This window comes from Triticum dicoccoides, chromosome 5B (genome assembly GCF_002162155.2).
Source record: "Triticum dicoccoides isolate Atlit2015 ecotype Zavitan chromosome 5B, WEW_v2.0, whole genome shotgun sequence".
NCBI lineage: Eukaryota > Viridiplantae > Streptophyta > Magnoliopsida > Poales > Poaceae > Triticum > Triticum dicoccoides.
The window spans coordinates 530,869,474-530,886,340 of record NC_041389.1 but is presented as its reverse complement, the minus strand read 5'-3'; the positions used below and the strand labels follow the sequence as shown (position 1 = coordinate 530,886,340).

Here is a 16,867-nt window from a genome sequence, read left to right as displayed (position 1 = left end):
AATACACTCACCACATGCGCAGCCATGGCCGCCGCCGAGAACGAAGAAGAGAGCAGCAACTAGAAGCAGGGGAGAAGCACGTGTTCAGTTAGGCGGGGAATCGATGCACTACCAAGTGGGACCCACTACCAGACATACTGATTAGTTTGACCCCCCGTTTTTACCTTAACCGCAGTCCCGTTGATGACCGGACCCGTGTTTTAACCACCTGGTCGTATTGGGGCTATTATTGCCATGTAAGATGGTGCACATGAGCTATTTCTCGCACTCCTTCCAATTCACATGAAATGTGTCACATAGGAGCTGTTGACCCGTCGATTTCAGGGGCCGCAGTCCAATATCTATCCTTGTAGGGACAATCTGAATGATTACTCAGTGCAGTTTTTATGTTCGTAGGAAGCACCTTATTTTTCACTGCAAATTCTTATGTCACTACAAATTGGTAGGAAGCACCTTATTTTTCCATGAGATACTGTAATTGAGGAACTGAGAGCCATGTCGGAACACTGTTTTGCACTGCATCCTGTGTTTGCTTTGTGGGAAGCTGATTTGAGGACTAGTTCCGTGTGTTGCTTCATTTTCGATGTACGTGATTACTATTGAATGACGAGAAGAATTAGAAGGGAAGTTGAGGTTGTAAGTACAATCTTTTTAGGGTTTTACCCTGTTTAAGTGACATCTGCGTATTTCACTTGGGCAGTCAATGAAGTATTCATGTTTGGCACATGCCAGGCCTGAGCGAAATCTATTAGTGTTCAACAGTATAAAGCAGTACTTAACTGGTTCACTTGGCATTCATTTTCTACCTGTCTTGCATATCACCAGAATACAATTATACAGTGATTGTGACAGTATATTCTAGCAGAAATAGCATTAATTATTTGCTTAGCAGGCTTTGGACACCTAAGGCAGCTTAAGTTTTGTTCTGACGAAACAAGCCTAAGATGATACATCTGCAAGAGTTTAACATCTAAGTTCAGATGGAAAGATCTCGATGAACTTTTTGCATAGTTGGCCTTTCTTTGGGTGAAGGAGTTAGGCACTCAAATGCCACAGAGATGCACTGCTTCACGTCGTTCGCCTCGGTTTCGGGTCGTGGAAGTCGTTTATCCAAAATTACTTCCAGAAGAAATTGGTCATTGAGTGAAGAATGAAAAGCTTGTATGTCTCCTGGATGTTTGCCCATTAGAACCTCTAGCACCACCACACCAAAGCTATATACATCACATTTCTCCGTAACTAGGGAAGTGTAGGAACATTCTGCGCCCAAAACGGGAACATAATAATTAGGATTATGCATTAGTGCAGAGTGTTCCATCTAACAAAATTTAGATAGTATTGTATTGAATAAACATACCAGGTGCTATGTACCCATAAGTCCCTGCTAGTGCACTCCAGTTTGATGAATCAGGTTTCAACATTCTTGCAATACCGAAATCCGAGACAAATCCTTTGTAACCAGCATCTAGTAAGATGTTTCTGCTTGTGATGTCTCGATGAATTATGGGCGGCTGAACATCATGATGGAGGTAAGTGAGGGCTTGAGCAACATCTCTTACGAGAGCTGTCCTTCTTTGCCAGTTGAACTGGATTGCTAGTTCTTCATTGCTTAAGATAGAAGCAAGATTTCCTTTCTCTATAAACTGGCATACAAGGAACCTGTACCGTGGATGAGAGCAATATCCATATAGCTTGACGATGCTGCGTTGGCGAATTTTTTTTAACATTTCAATCTCATGCTGGAATCTTTCTTCATCATGCGCGTCTTCATCGCCTGGATATAGTTTCTTTACTGCAACCATTTGTTCATCTTGAAGTTCTGCTTTATAAACACTGCCATATGATCCCTGTCCAATGCAATTCTTCTCATCAAAATTATCAGTTGCATTGATAATATCCTCAAATGCCATTCTGCCATCAAAGCTCCATACAGAGAATACATCCCTTTTGCTTGCGTCATCAGTTTTTTGAGATGTTTTCTTGCGGCAAATCAAAAAGGCAATTACAGCCGTTGCTATCGAAATAGTAGCAACAAACATAAGCAGAACGACTGATAGTACAGTATTTTCATGCCTTTTCCTATGATCCACCGGGGGCAAATTACAAGGGGGCATGCCAACAAGATCTCCGCAAAGACCTTTGTTGTGAAGAAACCATTGAGCTGATGCATTGTGGATCCCTTTTGGGACAGAGCCTTCTAGGAAGTTGTAGGATACATCAAAAACTGATAGGCTTTGCATGCTTGCAATCGAGGAAGGGATGGTACCGCTGAATTGATTGCGTGAGAAGTTCACACAGATCATCATCTCTAGTTTGCTGAGTTCTGATGGTATTGGTCCACTGAGACTATTCATACTAAGATCAAACATGTTTTGCAGGGAAGCTAAATTGCCCACACTTCCAGGAATACTTCCACTAAGGCTGTTGTTATGCATATATAATGACCGCAGTTTCAAACAATTCCCGATCTCTTCTGGTACTTCACCACTTAACAGATTGCTCGACAAACCAAGAACTTCAAGATTACCCAGTCGGCCAATTTGCTTAGGGATTTGGCCAGATAGTCGATTGTGTCCTAAGTTCATCCAATACAGGTTGCTTAACTTGCCTATTTCTACCGGTATCTCACTATTCAACCTATTGAAACCGAGGTCGAGCCATCCAAGATTTTTTAGTTCCCCAAGCTCAGAAGGTATACTACCTTCTATCATGTTGTTTGCAAAATAAATACTCGTCAAGTTTTGACATGAGCCCCAATTTGGTGAGAGTTGCCCTACAAACCTATTTAAATATAAACCAATGCTTTTGAGATGTGGATACACCCCAAATGCTTCAGTTATGTCTCCCTCCATCTGATTGTTGCCGATTCCAAGGGATATTAGTGAACTGCAATCCCTCAAACCTTTTGGGACAGGACCATCCAATTTGTTATTAAAAACTTGGAAAACCTGTAGCTTTTTACTCTGGCACAAATCTGGCAAGTGTCCGGTCAGCTTGTTGTCATTCAGTTCAATTAGGACCAAACTGGTAAGGTTGGGGAGTGCTGAAGGCAAAGAGCCAGTGAGCTGATTGCTGAACAGTCTCATTTCTCTCATACTCACCAATTTCCCAAAACTTTGAGGGATTGGGCCGGATAACTGGTTTTCATAGGAATCAATTATTTCCAAATTTGCCAAATTCCCCAGCTCGGTCGGCAATTCCCCGGATATATTATTGGTATTTATTACTATTTGGCTGAGTGAAGACATGTTCCCAATACTTGACGGTATTGATCCAACTATGAAATTTTTCGAGAGTAGGAGTGCTTCGAGATTCACGAGATTTCCGAACTCATGAGGGATGAGTCCAGTGATGTTGTTACCCCAAACAGAAAAATAGGTCAATGAAGTAAGGTTTCCAGCAACACTAGAAGGAATTGAGCCGGTCAAGTGGTTCTGTGACAAATCCAACTCAATCAAGCTGGAGAGCATCCCAAGCTCTACCGGGATCGGGCCGGTGTGCTGGTTCTAATATATGTTCAGGAAGCTGAGCATCGTGAGGTTTCCAAGGGAGGGCGGAATTGCAGCGTTGAGGTTGTTTTGTGCCAAGGATAGTGCTTGCAGGGTTTTGACCTGGCCTAGCTCTTCAGGTATAGGTCCTGACAGACGATTACCGGAAAGGTCCAGATAGTTGAGGTTTGTCAGGTTTGCAAAGGAGGAAGGTATGTGGCCAGAAAGGACATTCCATCTCAAATCCATCTTTCTCATGTTTCCAAGCTGCCCGAGCTGCCATGGGATGCTGCCTGAGAGCCTATTCCCAGGTAGATAAAGGAAAGCAAGTCTTGAGAGGTTACCCAAGGCAGGAGGGATGTGGCCGGTGAGGTTGTTGATGGAGAGGTCCATGTGCGTGAGCCTCCCAAGGCTGCAGATGGACGGAGGTATGCTGCCGTCGAGCTGACCGCCGGAGAAGTTGAGGGTGGAAAGCATGGAAAGAAAGCCGATGGCAGAAGGAATGGCACCGGAGAGCTGGTAGTTGTCGCTGAGGTCGAGGTTGACGAGGTAAGGGAGTGACTGGAAGCTCAGGGCGTCCAGCCGCCCTGCAATGCCGGCACCGCCGAGGGAGATTCCTCTGATGACCTTCGCCGTGGTTCCTCGGCGTGACCGAGTGTCGCCGCAGGTGATGCCGGTCCAGTTGCACGGGTGCATGCCGTCGTCTCTCCACGTCCCCAGCTGTTGCTTGGAGGAGTAGTTGACTGATGATTTCCAGTGGAGAAGCGCTCCGGCCTGGGATCTCAGCGAGGTGCCGCGGCGTGGTGCTGCTGCTGCAGCTGGAGGCGAGGCGCGGCCCTCGGCCTGCCTGGAAGCAAGGAGAAGAACCAGCAGCAGCAGGGCAAACGGGAGAAGCAGGCGATGTAGCCGTGGCAGTGGCACCTTGGAACTCGCCATGAGCTCACGACGTAGTATGATCAATGATATGACTGCATGCGCCAAGATTCCAACAGTAAAAATCAACCGAGATGCATATGCGAAAGAAAAGACATGATGATTAAGGGGCGATAATAATAGCTAAGAAGAATATACCTGCGGTGTCCGGAGCAGAAGGCGCCGGCAGCCGTCTACACTTGGTTTTGGTTTCGCCGGCCGGCCGGGTGGCGGGTGGTGTGTGTGAGTGTGAGCTGAGCTCGAGCTGTGAAGTGTGAGTTGGGTGCTCGGCTGGCTCCTCGTCCAGGGGTTTATAAACAGATTCGCAGGCACAGCAGCCTCACATTTTTCTTCAGCTGCATGCAGCCCAAGTCTTCGCTGGAAGACCTCGACTACGTCGTAAAGTGCGGCTATATGCCTTTCATACGAGACGGGACCAGACAGAGGTCTTCCGCGTCGATGTGCGACCTAGCTATATTTCCACTGGTTTCAATGCTGACAAACACCAGCCCGAGGTGGGGGTCACTGGCTCACTGCTATGAGATTCTCTATGACGATCGTGCTTTCAAGATGTGTTGAAAAAAAGAAAGATATGGTGCTTACCGTGCCGACATGCATTCTTTGTTTTGGTCTCTCTTGGATGATGATTTAGCGCGTCCACGGTTCAAATGAAGTCGTATGTGTTCTGATATGGACAACACTAATGTTTGTGCCTGAAATTGCTAGATGAAATATATATTTGTGTAGTGGCGTCCATTGGAATATGGTACTCCCTCCCTCCCAAAATATAAGAACGTTTTTGACACTAGTGTCAAAAACGTTCTTATATTTTGAGACGGAGGGAGTAGAAGATAGCTCAATAGTATTAGTAATAAGATGGTCTTGATATATTACTCCTTTCGTCATATAATGTAAGGCGTTTTTTTGGCAGTGCGTCCTATAATGTAAGACGTTTTTTTGGTACACTGCCAAAAAAGTCTTACATTATGAGATAGAGGGAGCGAGCAGCTAGAGTTTTTTTTTTCTTTCGGTTTACCAACGTGTATGATTTAAATTAACCATGTCTTTGCATTAACTAACGAAATGCGCCACGGTAAAAATACTTGTGCATTGGTATTGAATAATGGTCAACTGGTCATTCAACGTCCCTTATTTCTTCTACCTCCCGTCTCCCCGCCTCTACCGCGAGCAAGAAAGAGAATCAAATTGTTGTCACCATGGGCCCTGAGGTCCTTCCCGCGCGCCGCTCCCGATGTCGGCCCCTCGGGCCATCGTGCTGCGACACGCGGTCTACGCCGCCGCCCCAAGATACTCCCCGCGGCTGCACCGACCCGCGCACTGCCGCTGCGTTGCCCTTTGGGACGTAGCGCTGCGGCGCCCGGTCCACGCCGCCTCCACGAGGTCTTCCCTGCCGTTGCCCCGGCACGCCCATTGCCTCTGAGTGGCCCCTTTGGGCCGTGGCGCCGCTGCATGCGGTCATCTTTGCCTTCCCTAGCTCCCATCGTGCCGCCTCCCTCAGTGCAAGATTGCCACCGCCTGCGCATGGCCTTCATCACGTGTTGGGCTCTTCCGTGCCTACTTCAATCACCACCGCCGCACTTCTATCGGCAATCTGCATGGCAGCTCCTCGCCATTGCAGGTCTCGCCGACAATGTCTTCACCAGTCTAGGTGTCCAACACGACCACTTTAGGTCGCCGCTGGTTTCGTCGCCTTCGTCTTGGTCGCCAATGTCATCTCGTCCCCGATTACTTCATCTACTCTAACAACCGCGGACTGCACCGACACTTCTCTTTCTTCGTCGTTCTGCTCCTCGCAACCTTCACGGAGGCCTCCTTCGCTAGTCCTTACGACAATGGCGCATAGGTCATGATGGTCCCTGCCTTTGCACACCCGGTACTAGCAACATCGGTACGTGCCTTCGTGCCCGACGCGTTCCCGAGTTTGGCAAGCTCGGATCGGCGCCTTGTCTTCATCGACATCAACAACGTCTTGTTCGGCAGCGACACCCTTCTTTAAGACTACCTCGACCGCGTCACCGCCGAACTCTTCTTTGTGTACCCGGTTCTGGCAAAACCAGAGTATGCCTTCGTCCCGACACACGCCTGGTTTTGGCAAAACTATGGCGTCACCTCGTCCTCGACGGCCCGGACTGTGTCTCCTGTGACATTGGCTTCCTCGACTGCCTCGATGCGTCTCGATCACTCTCTTCACGCACTATGCGCCTGTAGTTTCTTGTGTGGCTACCTCGACACCGGCGCCCGACCACGGTGTTCCACCAATCCTTCTCTCTCTATCATTCTACAATAATGTTTGTGTGTGCAATTGCTAGAGTAAATACATATTTGTGAAGTGTTGTCTGTTGGAATATTGTATAAGATAACTCAGTAGAATTATTAATAAGATGGTCCTGATATATTACCTACCAATATATACATTTTCTCCTTTTTATTCTATTTTTACCAATGTATATTATTGAAATTAACCTCTTTGCATTAACTAGCTAAATGCCCATGTGTTGCCACGATAAAAATACTTGTGCATTGGTATCGACAGCGTCCTTCATTTCTTCTGCCTCCCACCTCTCCACTCAATTGCAAGCAAGAAAGAGAATCAAAAAGCATGTTGGTTCACTCCCCGTCAGTTAACTCTTTCTTTACAACCCGGTCAATTCCACTTCGCTCGCAACAGTCATGCGTGAGCTTTCTGCAACTATGAAGATCCTCACAGCGGTTCATGTTGTGGGAGTAAGTCTGACAGTAAGAATAGGGGGTACGTAGGAGGAGGCAAGGTCCTAGCTACGGCGAGGTTGTACATGCGAGTTTACGAGTTCAGGCCCCTCTCGGAGGAGGTAAAAGCCCTACGTCTCGGTGCCCTGAGGCTTTGTCGACTGGATTATGCGTGGATGTTACAAGGGGTGCGAACCCTTGTGCCTGAGGAGGGGGTGGCTTATATAGAGTGCGCTAGGACCCTCGCAGCCCTCAGTTACACAGGGTTCAATGTGAGTTAAGGTAGGGGCGTTACTGGTAATGCCAGCCATTAATGTGCTTTAAGACTACAGAGTGAACGTCTGACCGTTGCCGTCCTGGGGTAACTTTAGATCTTCTGTAATCCGAGTGGTTCTTCATATGGTCGAGTGACCCTGTTGTGGTCGAGTGGAATTGGGATATCCGAGTGGAGTCTTCTGTCGAGTGGATTGCACTTCAAGGTGATTCCAGTCGGTACTTCCTGTTGGTCTTTGAATGTCTTTCATTATAGGGTAGTGTCCTTGGGCGGGGTGTCTAGGTCAGGCCTAAGACCCTACCGTAGGTACATCTCCTCGTCATTAGCCCCCGAATGGGTTGAGGTACGAGTGAAGAAGGGTGGAAGTTGGTTCCGACTCAATTCAATGCTTCGGAGGCATTTCATAGAAGTCTGGAAAGCACGCTGGTATTTTTAGTCCTTCTTCAATCGGCTCAATCGATTCTGGTAGCTTGAAGTCACCGAGTGAATTAATGTGATAAGTCTTCGAGTGAATCAGGACGCGAAATCTTAGACGCGATTGACTGCCCTGCGGTTTCCGGATTTTGCGGGATTCGAATTTCAGATAAGCGCGTCGGACGGGATGCGGCGCAATAAACGAAACGAATCGGATAGGGACTCCTTGATTTTTGCACCGCCTTTTTCGCCACGTATCGAGCCAGCACCTGCAACGGGATGTGATTTGATTGCTTGGGCCCACCAGTCAGCCACTCGGAACTCGTCTCATAAAAGGCGTCGAGGCTGATGCGAGGTACAGTGTACTCCATTCGATCCCCTTTCTCTCTTCTTGTCCACCTCTCTTCTCACTGCCCTTCACACCTCCGCTCGGCCCTCCCAAGTTCCACCGCAATGGTGAATGAGAAAACTGCGGCCCTGGTGCGTGCGAAGAAGGCGGCGGTGGCGGCGAAGGGCAAGAAGACGACTAGGGGCTCATCGTCGCGGTCCGGTCTGCTGCCTAGTTGGATCCAGGGGGACTGGATCCGTTCCACTGTCGTGAAGGAGGACTTGGAAAATCTCGCCCATGATGGCTTGATAACTCATGGGTCCCGGAGGCTGCCCGGGGACGAATTTGAGCCTCAGCCGCGCGATGGTGAGTGTGTTCTCCTCACCACCCATGCCGAGCGCGGTTTTTATTTGCCTCCACACCCATTTTTTCGAGGATTCCTGAACTTCTTTGGAGCCCAGATTCACCACTTCCCTCCCAAAACAATCTTGTACCTTGCTGCATTCGTTTCCATGTGCGAAAACTTATTGGGATGCCAGCCGCACTGGGGTCTCTTCAAGCATATATTCACTTGTCATTCTCAGACGGTGAAGAAAGCTAACCCAGACGACCAAAAAAACGCACGTGATCCAGATGTGTGGGGGGTTAGGGATCCAAATGAGTGGTAGGAGCTGCTTTCCTCCTGTGACCTTTCCTGAGTCGGTTAGAGGGTGGCAGTCGACCTGGTTTTATTGCAAGTACATTCCGACTCCTGATCAGTCAACTGGCCTCCCTCCTTTCACTATGGAGAGACTCTGCACCCCTCGCTCACTAGTTGTAGCTCCGGAGGAGAGAGAGGAAGTGCAGATGCTGGTTGCGGCCGTTGTTGAATTGGTTAAAGGTGGAGTCACTACTAGGGAAAACCTTATACACAGAACTTTAGCAGTAGCGTGTGTCAAAGAAGCACGCTGGTGCTAAATAGCAGCAGCGAGCCTGCCGAAACCGCGCTACAGATAATGTCATAGCAGTAGCGCGTCTCGCCGAAAACTCATTACTACTAAAATTCTCACGGCTTAGCCGATATGGTACACATAGTACTAGCGATCTACATGGAACCGCGCTACTGCTACTCTCTTTGTAGCAGCGCGTTTTGCTCTAAACTCGCTACTACTAAAGGATATAAAATTAAATGAAAAGCAAATAGAAAGGTAATTGAAAATGAAAGAAATAGAAGAAGGTGAAAGGAAAAAAATAAAATGTGAAGAAAAATAAGTGAAAAAGGGGAAAAGGAGAAAGTTGTAGCAGTAGCGCGTATCGCAGAACGCGCTGTAGCTAATGTAGCAGCAGCGTGTTTCTAGGAACGCGCTACTGCTACTTCTGACTTAACCACCGCGTTCGTCCTTCCTCATGGCCACTTCCCCCAAATCTCACTACTCCACTCTCGCCGCCGCCGTCGCCCGTCGGTCGCCGCGCGCTCTCCGCACACCCTCTACGCCGCCCACGCCCCCGGATTCAACACCGCCCCCGCCCGACCTCAACGCCGCCCCGGACGCCGCCCCGGACGTCGCCCCCGACCTCAACGCCGCCCCGGATGCCGCCCCAAGCCCGACCTCGACGCTGCCTTCCCCTCTCTCGCCGCAGGCACCCGATCGAGGTGAGCACGCCTGCTCCTCCCCCTCCCCTACCTCTGCCTAGATAGAGTCCTTCAAATTTTAGTTGCATCAAATAGTTAGGGTTCATCTATGGGTGGAAATGAATTGGATACAGATGCGGCTGGGATTTTTTCTTAGGTGATGTTTTCTTAAATGATGAATAAACACTAGTGTAATGCATAATAAAACGAGTAAATTTGACCTTCTTCTATTTAGTTAGTAAGAACTAGGTACTAATTAGGTGATTTTTTAGTTAAAGCAATTTTTCCCGCCTCGACGTGGACGATGCCTATCCCGCATCCTCGTCGTCGAGTCGGCGGAGGACGACACCTGCTTGACCAGATCGGCCATGTCCGGGACTGGGCTCCGCCGGGGTGGTACTGGGAGGCGCTACCTACCGGGGGCGCAGGTTGGTGAGGAGCCAGCCTGTCGTTGACCCGAACCTTCTTTGGTGGCGGTCGCGTGGGCCAGTGATGATCCAGAGGCTCGAGGACTCCGCGGAGGTGGTGCGTCACCGTGTCAGTGAGGAGGACGCGCACGTCCGTCGCTACTTGTTTGCGTTGGAGCACAGGCCATTCTCCAATACCTGGCAGGTTCTCCGGGGATCTCACTGGAGCTATGATCCCGTGACGGTGCCTTCTCTGTGGGTGTCCACCGCCCGCGCCGATACCCGTCGTGTGCTAGAGTTTTAGTTGTATTAGTGATGTTATATGTATGACACTATTCGTGATGTATTAGTGATAATATTCGACGATGTACTGACGCATGAGATGATCTACTTTTGCTTATTGAATGCATGCTAATTTGAGTCCTATAAGATATTTTGAAATGTATATCTTGTGTTGCTCAATATCCAAGTGGCCGGTCATGTTTGCAGGTTACACCTTCGAGTGGCCTATGTTTTGCCGGAGTGTTGATTCATTTCCGTTCCGGCAAATTTCAGGCGCTCGATATGCCCTATTTTAGGAAAGGTCATGCCGGATTTTTCCGTGAATTTTGGCATGACTTGTGCTAGAATATGTAGGAAATATCGAGTGCCCCGGATTTGTGTGTTGAGTATCTTGGTAGTTGTCTTCGATCGATTTTCAATTAATGTTTTAACTATGAACATAGGAAATGCCTGACGACGAGAAGGATTTCGGTATTTGCAAATACTGCGAAGACGAGCGCGGCCTGTGCGACGGAATCTTCCTAGATGATGATAGGCGCTTCAGCATCAAGCTGGACGAGAACTTCGAAGTGGATACAGTAAGTCACAACGACAAGTCTTTTTTCGTAATTAAGCATGACATCTGCTTCAATTGCTTCAACTTATATTTTTTTTACTGTTCTACTAGCGTATCCCCTGCCATGCAAGAGTTTTTGTATTGGATAAGATAGGTTTCAGTCATAGTATGAAGGAAAAGAAAGTTTACTTGAAGACCGAGCATGGTTATATTTTCCATGCGAAGTTATACAATTCAGACGACTACACCTATTTTAGATGCAAAACATGGCGAGCACTATGCAAGACTTATGCATTTGAGCCTGATATGGTTATCACCTTTGATATACGTTCGAAAGATTATATTGAAGGTAATACCGACATCTGGGGCGATGTGTAAATGCCTCCAGTTATACCATTATGTAAGTTTCTCAACCATATTTATGTCTTTGATATTGTTTATTCAAAAATAGTTGACAACTAATTTGTATTGTCAGCTTATTTCCGTGCAAGCAAACATGTCCAGCGCTTGGTGGACAGGACCATATACTGTCCTGGGGCTGAACTCAACTGCGAGGAGCTCAGTCATTATGTTTCATGGCTTGAGGATCTTGATACTTTCAAGACAAATTTTCTTCCTGCATTTAGAAATGTTAGTACTGAAAATGTGCGACCAATAGTGTTCGTAATGAACTACGGTCACATCTATTTAGGAATGATGGTAAGATTTTTACTATTTGTCATCGGTGCATCTTTTCCATACATTATTTTTGAAGCTAAACTTCATTGCTAAGTATGTTACCGTACGATGTTCTTCAACAAGGACTCCCAATGAATGTTGTGCCTTATGGGATCAAGACTAAAGGTACCATGAGTATTATCAGCTTACGGCCAAGATATCCTACAGATTACTTTAGTGCATTCAAGATTAGCGACGGATGCTTAATAGTGCAAGACTGGACCAAATATGTGATGGGGGAGCGCAGAGAAGTACTAGGGGGCAGCAAACAGATGCGCTACCCACGATTAGGAGACAGGTTCATCTGCATGCTCCAATTTGATCAAGGAGGAGAGCTATATATGTTTTATGTTATTTTACCTAAGAGAGAGCAGCAGGAGTGATTAGCTCGCTAGAAATGAGTTTGAGGATGATGATGTGCTACACTATTACTGTGATGAAAAAATAGCTAGTGTTGGTGGTAATGACTATGATGATTATTATTAGCTAGTGTTAGTGCTGATTAAATAAATACTGTTGGTGGTAATGACTATGATGATGATTAAATAGCTTGTGCTGGCGGATTAGATTCAAGTGGAGGCAACATGTTGTGCACATCGAAAGTACTACTAGTCCAAACTAGATCAAGTTTGGATTAGTAGTATACTTTTGACATGCACCACATATTGCCTCCACTTGAACCTAATTCACCTTCATTTAATACACTGTTATGGACATAATGATGTAAACCTCATAACAGCTGGTATTGTACCAATATTTGTATGATGGCGCATAAATACACTAAAAATAAAAAAATAAAAAAAATACTAGTAGCGATGGAAAGAAAACACACTTCAAGTAGATACCTTAGCAGTAGCGCGGTTGTGAACAAGCGCTGCAGCTATTTGTCCTAGCAGTAGCGCGTGATGGCATGCGTTACTGCTAAGCAATAGTTGTAGCGCCTTATTAGTAGCGCGGCCACTCGCGCTACTAGTGGGCACAAAACACGCGCTACTGCTAGGGTTTTCCCTAGTAGTGAGTGACGGGGATGGATCTGTTGGAGGTGTACCTCATTCGAAGGATCCAGCCCCTGCAAGCCCGTGAACAACCCATGTGGATGTACTTGGGCCCAGAGGACACCGCTCGAACCAACCCGGAGGAGGTTGACGAGGAGACGGTGGCCCAGTGGCCCCGAAGCATTACAATCAATAAGGACAACCCCGGGGGGGGGGGGTCCAGGAGGATTCTGCCATTCGACGCCAACAATGCTCCAGGAGAGGTCAGGCTCAAATATCCGAGTGTTTTCCCCTTTGTTTTGCAGTTGTTCTTGAATCCGACTCATATATACAACTTGTGTCCTGTAGGTTTTCACCAAGCTGCACTCGATGCCCAACGGAGAGTAGTACCAGGAAGGAATTGACAGTGACAGTGAGGGCAGCGACGACCAGTACGCCGAAGATAGTGAAGATGAGAGCGAGGACTCGAGCAGCAGCAGCGAAGAAGTCGACTCACCGGCCCGCTCAGAGCGTCATTCCAAACAATTGCAAGACCCTGCAGGGGGACGCGGCAAGGCTACTACGTCGAGTGCCAAAGTTCCAAAGCGCACTCGAACGTCAACTCCCGAGCCGTCAAAAAAGGTTGCAAAGCAAGCCAAAGTTGCCCCGCTCAAGCCTCGGAAGGCCCTGCCTAAGATCAAGGTGGTTGTGGCCGTGATTTCAGCGTAAGAATTTCTTTCTTGCGTTCCTCTGTGTTATTGTGAACTCATTTGCTTGTTTGACCGAGTGAAGTCTGGAACTTTCAGTGTTGCTACTATGTCTGCGACATCCAAGGACATTGACGAGGAGCGTGGTGATGCGGAAACTGTAGATGCGGCCACCTCTTGGGAAGCTATGGTTTCATAATTGTGCATGCGCTCTGTTAATGAACTTTTTGGTCGACTGAAACTTCACTGCCGAGTGTTTGCAGCACCAACAAATATTATTCAACTCCCTGACGATGATGACGAGGATGTGCCTCTGAAGAATACTGGGAGGAGAGGAAGAACTTTGAGCAGGAGGGTTCCTGGAGCTAGAATGCCTCGCTCGTCGTCTGAACCTGTGGTCCAACAACTCAACGATCCAGTACGGGCTTCAGTCTTCTTTGCCAATTCTCTGTCGACTGATCGACCTTCAGCGTCGACAGCTCCGGCTTCGGAACCAATTGCACAAGTTCAGGCTTCTACTCCACCGGCCCCGTCACCTGTTCCATCATCTCGCATGTTTGTTGTGTATCCCGTCCCAAAGGATCAAGTAGGAGCTGCCAAGGAGGCCATGATTCAGGAGGGTTGAATGATGGACCGACTGAAGGTGGTATATGATACCAGCAAGGCCGCATATGATGCCAGCTTTGCTCTTCAAGCGAATGTCCGAGTAAGTGGAATTGTAAGTTAATTTCCGATTGGTTTCTCTATCTTGGCCTTTGTTTTGTTCGGACATGCTCTTTGCAAACTGCTGCTTTATTATTCGTAAGATGTCCATACATCCATCTTGAGTTTGCAGCTTGCATCTGTTCACACACTGGGTGTTTTCTTTTCACTTTCTAGCTCTTTCACTTGAGTCGGCCAGGTCGCGTCGAGTGAAAATCTTGGTCCAGTGGGGGCAGGCTAAGTGCACCCACTGCGTGTAGTCCCCGAGACCGCTGTTAAATGTTTGATTTTGTGGGGGTCTTTTCGAAATGCTTGCTTATAGCACTTCCACTCGACCTAGACAGGTCGTGTCAAGTGGGAACTGAACAAGTGGGGGCACGCTAAGTGCATCCACTGCGTGTAGTCCCCGAGACCACGGTTGACTGCGGGCAGTCGGTGGCGGTCTGAGACCCAAAGATGCCGTTGTAGTTTAGTTTTTTTATTTCTCCTTCCACTCGAGCTGGGCTGACCATGCTAAGTGGGATATGAAACCAGTGGGGGCACGCTAAGTGCACCCACTGGGTGTAGTCCCTGAGACTGTTGTTGGATGTTTGATTCGGCAGCAGTCTTAGAACCCTTTTGCTATGTAATTCATTCTTGTATCTTCCATTCGGAAGTAACTGTCGACTGCCTTGCCTTGCTGTTATTTGCAGAAATCCTGTGAGCTTGGGACTCAGCATGTTACCTTGGAACAGGAGAAAATCCAACTCAAGCTCGATCTGGATCTAGCCAAGGTAGTCCTGGCCATCTCAGGCCCGGCCTTGTCGGCCCACCCAGGCCCGACCCTAAAATCCAGGGCTAGGCCTGATGGGCTTGCCCATGGGCCGGGCCTGGGCCTGAGTTTTGAGCCCACCAGCAGGTCCTGGATGGGCTTGGGATTGGCATATTGGCATTTTAAGGAAGAGGCCCGGTCCACGGCCCTAAGCCCTAAGGGCTTTTCAGGGCTTTTTACTAGATGGGACGGGCTTGGGCTTCAAAAGTAGGCCCGATGGTAGGACCTGGGAGGGCCTGGGCCTCAGTTTTCTGTCATGGGCTTTTTTAGGCACGGTCAAAGCCCGGCCCGGCCCAGCCCATGGCCAGATATAAGCCAAGGTGAACTTGAATAAGGCTCAAGATGAAGTAGCAATTATGGGAGGTAACAACTCGTTGACTGCATGCCTTTTCATTTTCCCTTTCTATCCTTTGAACCGAGTGATTCCACTCGAACAGATGTGCATAATGAAAATCGTCAACTCCAAGCTCGTCTGAAGAAAGTTATTTCTTTAGACAAAATGAAGTAGGCTCTGGAACAGAAGGATCTTGATCTTGCTGCAGCGCAGAGGACGGTTCGTGAGAAGACTTAACTTGCCGACCGAAAGCTGGCTTCAGTCAGAAAGTTGGAAGATGAGAATGCTAAGCTAAAACTTGTTGTTGACGAGACGAAAAAAGAGGCTGTGCAGCTGAAGGAGGAGAAGGTAGCTTTGACTCAGAAGAGGGATGAGCTGGAAGCTTTTCTGGGTGGTCTTGCCAAGAAGATGTTCCTTATGCTTGAAGGTACTCCCTTTCGTCCGACTGACTGTAAGAACTTTCCCACCATGTTGCTGCCAATTCACTATCTTTCCATGTGTGCAGAATTCTGCCAGAACTTTGAGGATGAAACCGGTCGGATTGAGACTGGACTAGACCCCATCAACTCCCCTATCAAGGATGAAGCTGCCATGAACATGCTGCGATAGGAAGCTCGACTTGCCAGTGTCTTGGACTATGTTGCCCGACTGAAAGTGGCAATGTCTCTGATCGACAAGGAACTCTGGACAATACTTCTGAATGACCCCGAGTCACTAATGACTCGACTTAATAGCATCCCTGACCGAGTGCGGGCATGGAAGAAGTCAGCTGTGCGCTGTGGTGCTGATGTGTCTCTTTCACTCGTCCGTGTTCACTTCAGGAACGTCAAGGAAGAGAAGTTGAAGGCTCTGCAAGTAGCCAACACCAAGAAGCATCAATTCCAATCCTTCATGGAGACCTTCATCGACGCGGCCACTCGCATTGCAGATGGTATTGACTTGGATGCATTTGTCGAGCCAGCAAGTCCTCCTCCTGATGAATGAAAAAAACTTGATGATTTATTTGCCTCGGAATGCCGAGTGATTTTGTAATCGTTAAAACTCCTTCGAGCCTGATGCTCGAGGACTTTTGCTTGCGACATTGAACCCTGCTGAGTTTATCCGAACTTGGTGGTTTTATTTGAATGCAGTTGCTTCGTTTCCACTGTTCTTTGGATTTTCTTGGTTTGAGTGAATCTGGGATCGCAACTGTTTCTCTGAGTGAGAGGGTTGCTCTACACTTGGAGTCGACATTGTACTTGTGGCGCAACTCAGAGTGCGTTTAGACGTTGTACTTGTGGTGCAGCTCAGAGCGCATCCAGACGATGTACTTGTGGTGCAGCTCGGAGCGCATCCAGACGTTGTACTTGTGGTGCAACTCAAAGCGCATCTAGACGTTGTACTTGTGGCGCAGCTCAGAGTGCATCCATACGTTGTACTTGTGGTGCATCTTAGAGTGAACCTTGGAGTGTTTTTGAAACTTAGGCGAGTACGGGATCGCAGCTAAGCCCCCCGAGTGAGAGGATTGCTCTTCGCTCAGAGTGTTTTTAACTTAGGCGAGTACAGGGTCGCAGCTAAGCCCTCGAGTGAGAGGATTGCTCTTCGCTCAGAGTGTTTTTAACTTAGGCGAGTACGGAGTCGCA

The 16,867-nt window shown here is 48.0% G+C and overlaps 1 pseudogene; it reads right to left on the bottom strand.

Annotated features, from left to right (window-relative positions):
- Nucleotides 1-898: 898 nt before the first annotated feature.
- On the bottom strand, nt 899-4,441 carry LOC119306014 (annotated as a pseudogene).
- Between the last annotated feature and the right edge of the window lie 12,426 nt (nt 4,442-16,867).